The sequence below is a fragment of the Cervus canadensis genome, chromosome 5 (assembly GCF_019320065.1).
Source record: "Cervus canadensis isolate Bull #8, Minnesota chromosome 5, ASM1932006v1, whole genome shotgun sequence".
Classification (NCBI taxonomy): Eukaryota; Metazoa; Chordata; class Mammalia; order Artiodactyla; family Cervidae; genus Cervus; species Cervus canadensis.
This window is the reverse complement of record NC_057390.1, coordinates 29,524,079-29,539,036: the sequence shown is the minus strand read 5'-3', so window position 1 is coordinate 29,539,036 and position 14,958 is coordinate 29,524,079. Positions and strand designations below refer to the sequence as shown.

At 42.6% G+C, this 14,958-nt stretch overlaps 1 protein-coding gene across 4 annotated transcripts in view; it reads right to left on the bottom strand.

Annotated features, from left to right (window-relative positions):
- FOXN2 (forkhead box N2) overlaps nucleotides 1-1,375 on the bottom strand; it is a 54,717-nt gene extending 53,342 nt beyond the window's left edge. The window contains exon 1 of one of the 4 annotated variants that reach the window (XM_043468515.1): nucleotides 1,258-1,375. The gene's annotated coding sequence lies outside the window, so the exon portion shown is untranslated. Of the gene's footprint in view, nucleotides 1-528; nucleotides 680-932; nucleotides 1,134-1,257 lie in introns of those variants that run through there. The other 3 variants (XM_043468512.1, XM_043468511.1, XM_043468513.1) reach the window with 3 other exon arrangements.
- Nucleotides 1,376-14,958: the final 13,583 nt, after the last annotated feature.

Below are 14,958 nucleotides of genomic sequence, written 5' to 3'. Positions count from 1 at the left end.
CACATGGACGGCTTTCCCCTGACTCCCACCTTCTTCCCGGGTTCCAAACTCTCGGCTTTTGCAGCGGGGCGAACTCAGAAGAGCTGAGGGACCTCGCACACGCCCTCACGACCTCTCGCCTTCCCAGTAAAAAGAACTGAAGGGCAGAGATAGAGGGCCCAAGAGAAGCGGCGAACAGGAAGTGTCCATATTGCAGAGCAGAAACACTAACTCCCACCCCGAGACAGCACCCTCGGCGGACCCCCGGGCGCCCGCTGGAGGAAGGGCCAGAGCGTGCCGAGGTCGATCACCCCCACATCCGGGACCCAGCCCTGCCCACCCCAACGCTCGGCCGCCCAGCTGCTCAGAGTTCACTGCCGGCCGCGCCCGGCGCCTCCCCGGGCTCTACTTGGCCCGGCCCAGTCAGTCCGCCCGGGACCGGACGAGAACTCCACGCCCGGCACGTCTCGCTGCACTTCAAGCCGGGGGAGGGGGTTCCGGCAATGACTCCCGACGGGCTTGGGGCGCTTCCCTCAACAGTAGATTCACCCCGAGTCGAGCCCTAAGAGTTCTCGGGGCCACCTCCAAGCCTTTCCGAAGCGCCAGCAACACTAGCCCCGGTTTCCGCCGTGGACACCCGCTCCCGGGCCGTCATTACACCCCTCAAGAAAAACTCCTAACTCCTCACCGGGCCGCACTATCCTCAGTTCGCCACCCCCCGGGAGCCCACAAACCACCAAGCCACGCGCAAGGGAAGACTCCCCTGGCGGCGCCAATTCATCACGGGACAAAAATGTCCGGGCGCGTCACGGGACAGCCGCCTTCGCGCCCCACGCCCGGCGCCTGCCGCACGCGCTGTCTCCGAGCCCGGGAGCCGCGGCGCGGCTCGGGGCGGGGAGCACGGACGCCGGGCGGCGCCGGCTGGGGAAGGCGCCGCTCCGCTCGGGACTCACCGTCAGCTCGGCCGCCGCAGCGGAGGGGCGAGGGATGGGTAGGGGAAGACACAATATGGCAGAGCACCACAGCTGCTCTCGGCCGCTTCCAGTAGCCGCCTCCGGGAAGACGCGGCCACGAGCAGGCAGCGGCAGCTGCGGTGGCGGCCGCAGCAGTACCACATCCCCCTCCCGTTTGCTTCCTCCCCTCCCTCCGCCCTCCCCCTGCTGCCATGGCAACGAGGCGCCAAGGAGATTAGCCCCGCCTCTCCCTCCAGTCCCCGCCTCCAGAGACTCCTCAGGAGGGGGCTCCGCCAGTCCCTCCCACTCCCCTCCCACCTCCTACCCGAGGCCCAGGCCTGGGAACCGGCAGGCTGCTAAAGCGGCGGGTGGCGGAGGAAAGGGGGATGCGGTGTCCGGAAGGGCGGGGCTCGCACAGAAGGCAGGGTGGTGACGTTGTGAACCAGTCAGGTTTCGGGCTGTGGAGGGGCTGGGGAAGGCGGGAAAATGGAAAGGCCTCGCCTGTCCGGGAAGGACCTATAGGAGTGAGGCGGGGCGCGGCGCGGCCGCTGAGTGGTCGAGATGGGGAGGGGGCGGGACGCAGCTGGGCGGGGCGAGGGTGGCCGCCCGGCTGGTAAGTCAGAGAAGCTAGTGCTGCGAGTGCAGCGGCCGCCCTCGGTAACCCGAGCTCTGTGTGTTTCCTCAGGAGCTTTCCGCCATTGGCCAGGCTTTAATTGAAAGAGCTTTAGAAACGGTAAAGCACTAATAGAAATTTACAGTAGTATAACCCTCGCTTGACTGAAAGTTTATGTGGAAACTAAGCTTAAAATGTCTGAGATTTTTTTTTTAGAAAAAGGGCTTCGGAATCAGACCCAAAATTTAATAAGGAGCTCCAGAACGCGCTCTAAGTGCTATGGACTGGGCTGAATTCTTTACACGGTTACATTTTTGTAACCGTAATGCTAAAATAGTATTGCCAGGTAAAATTCAGCTGTGTCTAGTTAAAGCCGAATTTCAGCATAAGAATGTTCCATTTGAGAAATACTTCCTTGTTTGTTTTGTTTTTGTATGAAATCTGCCAACCCTCTCCTAACTCCTATTAATTCCCACTTTACAGTTAAGGAAACCGAGGCATAGAAAAATAACCTGTCAAAATGGGTAACTGACACAAGGCTCCATATTACCGTTACCACTTTGATCCTTATAATTAAAATTATGAATTCCTATACTACATCTTCAAAAACTAGAGTAGCAATACCTACCTCACAAATGTGTTGAATGGATTTTTTAAGAAAGGGTATATGAAATAGACGTGGACGGTAACTGAGGCACAGTAGGTGCTAACTGAAGTTCATTTCCTTCCTGAACAATGAACAGTATATGAGCCAGGTTCTAAGTATAAAGTGGGCAGAATATGAAACAAGCTGCCTGCTGACAATAAAACAAGCCAAGCAGTGGGGATGATAGAGATACAGAAGAATTATAGGAATCACCATATATAGTAACAAAAATGGAAATGTTCCCCTCATTCCACAGATGAAAACACTGTTTATATGATTTGTTCAGTCACCTACTAGTTCCACTTGCTTTTCATTACACTGTCCTGGAGGGCCTCATAGCTGCATTCAAAGTTAGAAGACCACAAGGCAAATGTACAACAAGCTTCAGTTGAGGTAAGAGTTGCTTTGGTTTCTCCCTTCAGTGCAATCACTGTTGCTCCCTCAAGTGGGCAAATTCAAGGAAGTTTTAGAGGAAAAGTGTAGCAGAAAGGAAAGAGAGGTAAACAGGAAGTTTGAGAGAAGATGGCTTCTGGGAAATGACAATCTTCTCAGACATCAGTCTTGTTTTATCTCTGCTGGTCATTGTCGTGGTGGCCACTGACATAGGTCTTCATCTCCCTACAGATTATTGTACTAGTGTTTTACTTGAAACATGGAATTTAGTTTCTCTTTTTCCTTCTAATCTATTTTAAACCCAGATGACCAAACAATCCTCAACTCCAGAAGAATTACAGAATGAGAACTGGAAGTTATATAAACTTTAGAGATCTTTCATCTAGGAGCTCAATCTATCATAGATGGGAAAACAAATCCAGAAAAATGATGTAACTTGTCAGTGGTCAAATAATAAATCTACTGCGTCTACATTCAGTAAGTTTTCTCTGCTTGTCCTCTCTACTGATTGATTCACCCCAGAGAGGCTGGCACATTTAAATAATCTCTGTGGGTGAGGCTCATGTCTCTCAGGAAATCTATCACACTTAGTTCAGAGTCCAGGGACACTTGTATACTTAGCGGCTATTTTAGAGGACTTTGAACACCTACCAAGGAAAATCTCTGATTAAAAATAACCATGATTCAGAGTGAGTAGCTTTTCCCCAGGAGCTTACAAGAGTAAAAAGGCTAAGAAACCAGAGCCTAACTCTTTAGGAAAAAGAGAATCCTGGCATTTAATATCTTCAGTGGTAACAGGAGACACAGTCTTGATCCTACTGTCGGGAAGATCCCCTGGAGAAGAAAATGGCAAGCCTTTCCAGTATTCTTGCCTGGAAAATTCCATGGACAGAGGAGCCTGGTGGGCTACAGTCCATGGGGTTGCAAAGAGTTGGACACAACCGAGCAACTAAGCACATAGCACACACAAAGCTTGTATTCTTCTTTCTCCAAAATATTTTACAGGAACATTGTCATTAATAAACTTTACTCAAGACAAATTTTAAAAGTATATTGTTTAAAATGTCCTCATGTTTAGGTTAAAAAGTGACAGTGATCTCAGGTGGCCTCAGCCTGCAGCAGCTTGAAGCAGGATTTCAGTTGCCAGCCAGAGTTTGAGGTCAGACAGTGTCAGGGAAAATGCTGAATCCTAGCCACTAGACCACCAGGGACCAGTTTACAATGACAAGCTGTGTAGAAATGAATTTCCACATAGAGATGGAAAGTAGTGAAGCAAAAGAAGTATTTATTAGGAGAAAAGAGAATACAGTATGTTTGGATAGACACATGGGTGGGCTCAGAGAGAGTCGTACTCTTCTGGTGGTTTGACTCACTTCTATGGGGCCTATCTTCCAGGTTTCCTTTGACCAATTTTCTTGCTTTGCCTGGTTCTGAGTCTGTGTTTGGTATATATCAAGATCCTCCCTGTGTGCATACATACATCTCTAAGCCAAGATGTATTCTAGTGAAGAGGCCCATGAGTAGTTGATGTTACTTACTCTGAGGTGACACCCTCTCCCATTTTGACTTCCAAGGAGTGTTTCTGCACATGTGTAGTTAGGGAGGTCCCTTCCTCCATCATCCTGCTATTATGGAATTTCTGTCCACAGAGGAGAAACTGTTCAGTCTGGGGCCCATCTATCTCCTGCCTCAATAGAAACTCAAACATACACATTTATATTTTAAATGCTTCCCTGATAGCTCAGTTGGTAAAGAATCTGCCTGTAGTGCAGCACACCCTGGTCTGAGTCCTGGGTCAGGAAAATCCCCTGAAGAAGGGATAGGCTACCCACTCCAGTTTTCTTGGGCTTCCCTTGTGGGTCAGCTGCAATGCGGGAGACCTGGGTTTGACCCCTTGGTTGGGAAGATTCCCCAAAGAAGGGAAAGGCTACCCTCTCCAGTATTCTGGCCTGGAGAATTCCATTGTCTGTATAGTCCATGGGGTTGCAAAGAGTTGGACATGACTGAGCCACTTTCATTTTCACTTTCTTTCATTATTATATCATGTATATTTAACAAAAGACTTTTTGATCACGAGTTGATGAGTCCAAAAATAACCAGTTTACTAACAAAGGCTCTAGACTTCAAGCCCCCTTGAGGTCAATTAGCTTGTCTTCTTCATCCTTACAATGTAATTTTTTAGAATAGCTTTCAGAACAGAGATGATGTTTAGTAGTGTTTGTCAATAAAAGAAATAACTTTCCTCAAATGATATCAGAACTAGGACACAACATTGATAAATACTGATCTGCCACTTTGACACAAAAGTCAAAGTGAGTGAAATTATAATTGTGAGTGAAAGTATATATTTTTTTCCTTTAAGGATCTTTTTCAATGTACTTATAAAAGCAAGTACCAGAATTTCCATGGTGGTCCAATGGTAAAGACTTAGATCTTCTAGTGCAAGGGTTTGACTACTGGTTGGGAAAATAAGATCCCACATGCCGTGCAGTGCATTCAAAAAAACAAAAGCAACTACCTATGTTTAATTATATCTACATTTGTATAAGCCCTGATATTGACAGTAATTTGGACCAATCCTTTTACTGAGGACACTAGAAAAACTCAGCAAAGTATTTTAAAAAATAATTCAAAGGCCTCAGAGAGCTCACAGGATAGCAATTACCAGGCTATGAATCTGAAGAATGATGGAGACCCAGGGACATCCGTTTATCCATTCCATAGAATGTAGCTAAGAGGATGAGCAGGGATGAGAGACAGTGATTAGAATTCAGGGTGTACTAAGGAGGGAGGAGGAGAGCTCTGTTGAAGCTCCTGTTGGACTAGGAATCCAAATGGCTACATCCTAGAAGTAAAGGGGTGACATCTCATTTTCAAAGCATTTAAATCCTGAGGTTGGATTAGGATAATTCCTTTGCACTAATGTCCCCAAGCACTTGGTGGAGGCAAACTAAAATCCTACTTGGAGTAAAGTAATATGTTAGGCCTGAAGTCATCTCAACAAATAATGATGCAAATACAGTTTTTAGTACACAATTAAAAGTAAATCATACAAAGAAAGAAAAACAGCAGAAGCAATAGAAAAAAAGACACAAAAGGGGTTGAGACAGTGAAATTATCAAACACTTAAAAATAACAATGCTTACTATATATAAATAAATAAAACACAAGATTTAAAATTTAGGCAGATAACCAGAAACTGGAAAAAAGAATCAGGAAATTCCCTGACAGTTCAGTGGCCAGAACTACATGCTCTTATTGTGGAAACCCAGGTTCAATCACTGGTCGGGGAACTGAAATCCCACAAGCCTGGTTCAGGTCAGTCCAGTCGCTCAGTCATGTCCAACTCTTTGTGACCCCGTGGACTGCAGCATGCCAGGCTTCCCTGTCTATCACCAACTCCTGGAGCTTCCTCAAAATTATGTGCATTGAGTTGGTGATGCCATCCAACTATCTTATCCTCTGTTGTCCCCTTCCCTCCCACCTTCAATTTTCCCCAGAATCAGGGTCTTTTCCAATGAGTCAGTTCCTCGCATCAGGTGGCCAAAGTATTGGAGTTTCAGCTTCAGCATCAATCCTTCCAACGAATATTCAGGACTGATTTCATTTAGGAAGGACTGGTTGGATCTCCTTGCAGTCCAAGGGACTCTCAAGAGTCTTCTCCAACACCACAGTTCAAAAGCATCAATTCTTCAGTGCTCAGCTTTCTTTGTAGTCCAACTTCTCACATCCATATGTGACTACTGGAAAAACCATAACTTTGACTAGATGGACCTTTGTCAGCAAAGTGATGTCTCTGCTTTTTTAACATGCTGTCTAGGTTGGTCATAACTTTTCTTCCAAGGAGCAAGCGTCTTTTAATTTCATGGCTGCAGTCACCATCTGCAGTGATTTTGGAGCCCCCAAAAATAATGTCTGTGCTTGTTTCCATTGTTTCCCTATTTGCCATGAAGTGATGGGACAGATACCATGATCTTAGTTTTCTGAATGTTGAGCTTTAAGCCAACTTTTTCACTTTCTTCTTTCACTTTCATCAAAAGGCTCTTTAGTTCTTCTTCACTTTCTGCCATAAGGGTGGTGTCATCTGCATATCTGAGGTTATTGATATTTCTCCCAGAAATCTTGATTCCAGTTTTTGCTTCATCCAGCCCAACATTTCTCATGATGTACTCTGCATATAAATTAAATAATCAAGGTGACAATATGCAGCTTTGATGTACTCCTTTTCCTATTAGGAACCAGTCTGTTGTTCCATGTCCAGTTCTAACTGTTGCTTCTTGACCTGCATACAGATTTCTCAGGAGGAAGGTCAGGTGGTCTGGTATGCCCATCTCTTTCAGAATTTTCCACAGTTTGTTGTCATCCACACAGTCAAAGGCTTTGGCATAGTCAATAAAGCAGAAGTAGATGTTTTCCTGGAACTCTCTCACTTTTTTGATGATCCAATAGATGTTAGAAATGTGATCTCTGGTTCCTCTGCCTTTTCTAAATCCAGCTTGAACACTGGCAGTTCATGGTTCATGTACTGTAGAAGCCTGGCTTGGAGAATTTTGAGCATGACCTTGCTAGCGTGTGAGATGAGTGCAATTTGTGTGGTAGTTTGAGCATTTTTGGCATTGCCTTTCTTTGAGGTTGGAATAAAAACTGACTTTTTCCAGTCCTGTGGCCACTGCTGAGTTTTCCAAATTTGCTGGCATATTGAGTGCAGCACTTTCACAGCATCATCTTTTAGAATTTGAAATAGCTCCACTGAAATTCCATCACCTCCAATAGTTTTGTTTGTAGTGATGCTTCCTAAGGCCCACTTGACTTCGCATTCCAGGATGTCTGGCTCTAGGTGAGTGATCATACCATGGTGTTTATCTGGGTCGTGAAGATCTTTTTTGTACAGTTCCGTGTATTCTTGCCACATCTTCTTAATATCTTCTGCTTCTGTTAGGTCCATACCATTTCTGTCCTTTATTGTGCCCATCTTTGTGTGAAATGTTCCCCTGGTATCTCTAATTTTCTTGAAAAGATTTCTAGTCTTTCCCATTCTATTGTTTTTCTCTGTCTCTTTGCATTGATCACTGAGGAAGGCTTTCTTATCTCTGCTTGCTATTCTTTGGAACTCTGCATTCAAATGGGTATATCTTTCCTTTTTTCCTTTGCCTGGTAGTGTGGCATTAAAAAAAAAAAAGCAGATGAAAATTTTAGAACCCCAAAATTTACTAACTCGTTAGCATATTAGCAGAGATATAAAATTAGTGAACTAGAATATAAGTCAGAAAAAAATATTCATTATGAAGCACAAAGAAAAATAAGAAAGGAAAATATAGAATACAGAGGAAGAACATAGAAGATATCATAATGAAATTTAATATGCATGGAAATGGAATTCTAGAAGGAAAGAAAAGACAATATTGAGCAGAAATAATATTTCAATGAATGAATCGTTAGCAGGATAAAAAATGTTTTTAATTGACACATAAACACATCATGAAAAACACCACTAAAATTCAAAGACAAAGAAAAATCTTAACTACAGCTAGAGAAAATAAGAATTAACCTTTAAATAAACAAATTAGACTTATAACTAACTCTTTAATAAAACTATCTTAAGCCAGAAAATGATAGAATGATAACTTCCAAGGATTAAAAGCAAATATTTTAAGAACGAAGGTGAAATTAAGAACTTTTCAAAATAGTGTATTTGTCACCAGCAGATTGACAATGGCATTCTTCAGGCAGAAGGAAGTGATCCCAGTTGTTAAACAAGACGTACATGAGGAAACAAAGATCAACCAAAACAGTAAATATGTGAGTAAATCTATCTGAATATTGATACTGACTATTTACATCGATAGTAGTAATGTCTTCTGTATTTAAAAGTACACAGAAGTGATAAATGAACTTCCCAGGTGGTTCATGGCAAAGAATTCACCTGCCAATGCAGGAGATGTGGGTTCAATTCCTGGGTCAGGAAGATCCCATGGAGAGGGAAATGGCAACCCACTCCAGTATTCTTGCCTGGGAAATCCAGTAGAGAAGCCTGGCAGGCTGTAGTCCATGGGCTCACAGAAGAGGAGAACATGGGTAAACGACATAATGGTATATATATCAGGAGGGGGGAAATGGAATCAAGTGTTCTGAAATCTGTGCATTGTCTAGGGGAATGGAAAAGGGTACAATTAATAATAGACTAAGAATACATTTTGTAATCACTAGAATAATCACTAAGAAAATAAAGAGAATAATATATACTATGTGTATTAGTCAAGTTTCTCCAGAGAGAAAGAACTAACAGAATGTGGGTGGTGGGGAGCGGAGAGAGAGAAAAAGAGAGAGATTTATTTTAAGGAACTGGCTCAAGTGATTATGGAGGGGTTTGGAAGTCCAAAATCTGCTGGATATTCTGGCAGGCTGGAAGCCAAGGAAGAGTTGCAGTTTGAGTCCAAAAGCAGTGTGCTGGCAGAATTCCTCCTTGCTCAGAGATCAGTCTTTGTTTTATTAAGGCCTTCAGCTGAATGGATGAAGCTCACCCTCGTTATGGAGGGTAATCTGCTTTACTCAAAGTACATTAATTTAATTGTTGATCTTATCCAAGAAACACCTTCACAGAAGCATCTAGAATAATGTTTGACCAACTATTTGGACACTATAGTACAGCCAAAATGACACATAAAATTAATCATCACATCATACAATTTCCAACCTAAAAGGAGAGAGAGAATGGAGTAATAAAAGGTAATCAATCTAAGTGTGAGAAAGGAGAAACATGGTAATATGTAATAGGTAAGACAAATAGAAAGTACTTAATAAGATGGTGGATTTAAACTCAAATATCTCACTGATTACATTAAGTGAAAAGAGCTCATAATTTAATGAAAAAGTTGGTTTTTTTTTTTTTTTTTTGGTTACCTATTGCTGTGTGACAAACTACCCCCAAATTTAGTAACTTTAAACTACCACCATTTTATTCTATTTCATGATTCTATGGGTCAGGAACATGGATAGGACACAAAGGGAATGGCTCATCTTATCTGTGGGTGATTTCTGCTGGGGCTAAAACAGCCCGGATAGCTTCACTGTCATGTCTGGTACCTCAGTTAGGATGGACCAGCTTAACTTAGATCATATGTATAGGACACCAGTTCTCACTGTTGTTTGGATTCTTTGATTTTTGTATAAATAGTTTCATGACTTCCTTTCCATGTGCGTCTCCAAATATTCTCTCCTGGGAGAGAGGCAGATTTCTTATATGCAAACTCAGAGCTTCCAGAAGGATTAGGCTTGGAACTAGCACACTGGCACTTCTGCCACATTCTACTGGATAAAGTAAATTACAGGTCTATACCAGAGCCAAGGGGAGAGAAATAGTTATGGACATAAATATTAGGAGGTGTGATGAATCTGGGGCCACTGGTCCTTGTAACCAGCTAGCACAGACTGTCAGGCTCAACAAAAATTCAAAATCCAACTACATGCTATTTAGAAGGGATATATCTAGACTCTAAAAATGCAAAAGATCAAAAGAAAAGGGGTGGAAAAAAACTAAACTATGAAATACTACCAAAAGAAAGCTAGACTAGATTAAGTAGACTCAAACAAAAAGTAGTACTAGAGATAATGGGAGAGTCTTCATAATGATAAAGATTTAATTGGCCAGGAAGATTTTTTTAAATACTGAGTTTGTGTTGTTCTAGTAATGTAACCTCATGGCACATAAAGCAAAAATAACATGGAGGAATAAAAATTTACAATTTTGGTGGAAGAGGGTAACATATTCAGTTACTGATAAAATAGGCAGACAAAAATTTCAGTAAGAGTATAGATTTGAACAACACTTTTAGCAAAACTGAGTGTAAGAACATATTGAGGCCATTTCTATAATCCTTTGCATATGAACAAATTCATCACTTACATTATTTCTGTTTGAGCTCCTGAAGCTGGAATGGACATCCAAAGAGCCTAAGCCTTCATGCTGGTTGGAACATATCTGTATTTTACATATCTGTTTACCAGTGTATACCTTTACCTCATTCATTAAGTCAACATATAAGGTTGACTTATAAAGTTCCTGCTTGTCATATACATATAAAGTTCCTACTATATGCCAGGCACTATACTTAGCACAGAGATGAAAGCTATAGTTAAAATTACAGACAAGCAAATCAGAGAATATAATTTGGTACTGTAAGTGCAGTGATAGAGCTGCACATGAGTAGTGGGAACCAAGTCCTAACTCAGCCACAGATGACGCCTGAGCAAAATGACAAAAGAAAAGAATATGGAGTAGAAGTGACAGTGTGGGGGTAGGCAGTGTCGAAGCCTGGTTGTGTGAGAGATGACTCTGCAAGTCAGAGAACTGCCAGTCATTTGGAATGTCTAGAGTATAAAAGATTGATTGAGATAGGGGTTATCTAGTTGCAAGAAGCAGAAATTCATGCCAGCTGGCTAAAGGAAAGGAGGGACGAGTGTAAAAATAGGCAGGGATTATATGAGACACAACTGTGGGAAGCACAGCCAACTTTGCAAGAACTCTCCTTCCCCACTGCTCTCTCTCATCTGGGTGTTTCTTCACTTTGCGTCTCTCCACAGATTGGCTTCTCTGCTTGTTTTCTGCTTGCACGTGTCCTATGACTGTCTCAAATAGTGATCCCAGTTCTCCAACACTGGCCCCTTCCCAGTTTGCCCAACTTTACTGCTTAACAACCCAGTTATTACTTAAGTCAGCCACAGGGTTCCAACTCCAAATTCCCAGGGACTGTAATCTGACTGGTACTACTTCAACAAGCGTAGTAGATCAGGGGTCAGCAAGCTACAGTCTGAGGCAGGGTTGGGATGGGAAGAATCTGTCCTGTCTTGGGCTTTTAAAAATATGTATATTTAATTAATACATTTATTCAGGTTGTGCAGGGTCTTATCACTGTGCCTGGGCTTTCCCTAATTATGACGAGCAGGGGCTACTCTTGAGTTGTGGTGCAAGGGCTTCTCACTGCAGTGGCTTCTCTTGCTGCACGGCACAGGCTCTAAGGCATGCAAGCTTCACTAGTTGTGGTGCATGGGCTCAGGAATTGTGGCTCTGAGGCTCTAGAACTTAACCTCTAGACCACCAGGGAAGCCCGTGTCTTCTGCTTTTAGAATACAGCCAAACACATTCATTTACATGTTGTCTGTGACTGCTTTGGCATTTACAAGGACAGTGTTGGGTAGTTGCAACAGAGGACCTATGGACCACAAATCCCAAAGCGTATACTGTCTAAACCTTTCAAGAAAACTTTTCTGACCTCTGCATCAGACAGTTGGATGTGGAGATACAGGGCTGTATAGGGGCTTGAGTGGCACAGGGTAGGTGGGGGCAGTCAGCTCTGGTAACAAAGTTCTTCTGAGAGGGGATAACCACCCCCCACCCCCCAACCCACATGTAGAGAAATGATAATGTGGAGAAAAGGCAGTCTAGGAAAAATTTGGGAAAAGGACTATTTAAATGTTATAGCACAGGAAAGAAAATAATCAGTCTAGGTATGTGCTAAATTTTTTACACAAAGGATGGGAGAGTGCAAGACAGTTACTCCTTAATCTGGAGAAGTTCATTAAGATGCTAAATTTAGAAGAGCATGTCACAGTAACTACCTATAAATAACTGACTTGTGGCAAATTTCCCAGACCCTCCATAGTTAGCTCTTCCTGAGATGAATTGGCTGAGGCAAAGTGTGTACATATAAAGATTTTTAAATACATGTCCACAAGGTTATATATTTACCTTTCAAAAGAAGGAGAAAGAGAGAGAAGAGGCACTGAGAGAATTAGACCGATAAATGTAAAGACAGAGGCAGATGGACTGAAACTTTCAGGGGAGGGGGAAGATGAAATCTAGAAAACCAGAATTTACCAATTTGGGAAACTTAAGATTTATTGTGGGGAAAATCTTTCCTAAGCAGTCTTTGGGTTGAATAGAAAAACTATTTAATATTAGAGGTTAAACCATCTTAGAGCTAATTCTAGTCCTTGCAACTCAAAGTGCGATCTGAGCTCACTCAGTGTCATTGGCATCACCAGGGAGTTTATTAGAAATGGAGAATCTTAGGTCCCACCCCAGACCCACTGATTAAGATTCTGGTTTTTTTAAATATTGCCCAGATGATTCATCCACATGTTGAAGTATGAGAAGCATTGAATTAGAACAGTAGTTTTTAGATCATTCAAAGTAGAGCAGTTGTAGTTTTTTTGTTTTTTTTGAGTGAAATCTTACATGGAGCCCAACTCTATCAATTGATCAAAGTATACCTTCTCTTGTTGAAGATGGGTGAATACTGACATGCAGAGAAGGACTGAAAAAGCCCAGGCATTTCCATCCGATGTTCCCCCAGTACACAGTTTGAAAACCCACTGATGTAACATAATGAATGGAAGTAATATCAGAATCTTCGGGGCCAACCTCTGTCAAACCCCCAGGCCCTCTTCCACTTCCACCTCACTGAGAACGTCTACTACAATGAATCACTGTTAGTGATGGAATATGTCCTGCCTTGAGAGAGTTGGAATTTCTAAAGACTTTAAATCACTGACCTAGATTCCTTCTCTCAGATTAAAGATGGGGAGACTCAGGCTCAGAATATGACCAATGAAACTTCATTAAAATATGGCCACATTTAAAACTACACTGATTGCTAATAAGAGGCTACTATGAGCTGATATCTGTGTCCTCTCAAATTAATCTATTTGATCCCTAAAGCCTAAAGTAATGGTTTTAGGAGGTGAGAACTTTGGAAGGTGATTAGGTCATGAGAGAAGAACCCTAAGGAATGGAATTAGTACCCTTATAAAAGACCTCTCTGGGCTTCCCTGGTGCCTCAGATGGTAAAGAATCTACCTGCAATGCAAGAGACCCAGATTTGGTCCCTGGGTTGGAAGATGCCCTGGAGAAGAGAATGGCTACCCACTCCAGTATCCTTGCCTGGAGAATCCCATGAACAGAGGAGCTTGGTGGGCCACAGTCCATGGGGTTGCAGAGTCAGACACGACTGAGCAACCAACACTAAAAAACCTCTCAGAGTTCCCTTGCCCCTTCTGCCATGTCAGATTACAGCAAGAAGATGGTAATCTATGAACCAGGAATATTCTAACCAGACACTGAACTGTGGGAATTTCCAGACTCCTGATCTGTAAGAAATAAATGTTGTTTGTAAGTCAGCCAGTCTATTATATTTTGTTGGAGCATCCGAAATGAAGACAGAGATAGTTCTGAAGCTTCAGTCATTCTCAGAAATAAGAAAGTGCTAAAATGCCATTTTCTTTTTTATGTAGCAGTGAAGTAGAGAGACAGTGTGTGCAGTTTTAAAAGCCCTAGATTTAGACAGGCTCAGGCTTGAATCTGGATCTGCTACTTCCTAGCCCAGGCAAAATAGTTCAACATTTTCTAAACCTCTTCATGTCTGATATTATTTTTAAATAAACAACTGAAAAGTCAACCTACTTCAGTTTTAGAAATTGCCTAAAATGATTGCATGTGTGAAGGCAGATAAAACCATTTTCCACTGCTAGAAGAGTAAAGCAAATTTATCTGCAGTAAATAGAGTTTCTTCAAAATTAAATGCTGCAGTTGTGGAAATAGTTCTTGATAAATGAAGCATATGTTTAAAGAAGGCAGAGGGTATTAAAGAGATTCCAAATTATAGTATATGCAACATTTAGATCCATAGCAGTGTTGCATTTAGAGTCAGGCATTTTTAGTAACTATGGTCCATTGCCTCACTCTGTCTTGTAGATTGTGGAACCCCCAAACTTTGGAGTCATCCCTGGTACCTCTATTTCTTTCATAACTTCAAAATATGTCTAGACTCCGACCCCTTCTCCCCGTCTACTGCCGCCACCTTGGTCAAAACCACGGTCACCCCTCACCGAATGACTTAGCCTCCCAACCCTCTACACCTACTCTTGTCCCCATGCAGTATTTTCCTACCACAGCAGTCAGATTAACCCTCTTAAAAACTGGCAGTTCATATTACTCCTCAGCTCAAAACTACTCAATGGCTTCCCCATTTCACTTAGAAGAATGCTGAAGTCCTAATAGTCCACCAAGTCTTTCATAATCTCACCCCATCACTAGCACCCCCATTGCCCTCCCTGCTTTTTCTTGACAATACCGGGCACACCCTGCCCTATGACCTTTACTCTTTGCCTGAGATGTTCTTCTCCCAGATATCTATTTAGGTAACTCTGTCACCTCCTTTAAGTCTTTGCTTGAATTTTACTTTCTCACTGAGACTTGCCTTGACCTAATTTTATACAAAAATTACCCCAACCATATCCCAGGAATTCCAATCTCCTTTCCCTTGTTGTATTGTACTTTATTTTGTAACATACTAGATAGCTGATTTCTTATATCTTGC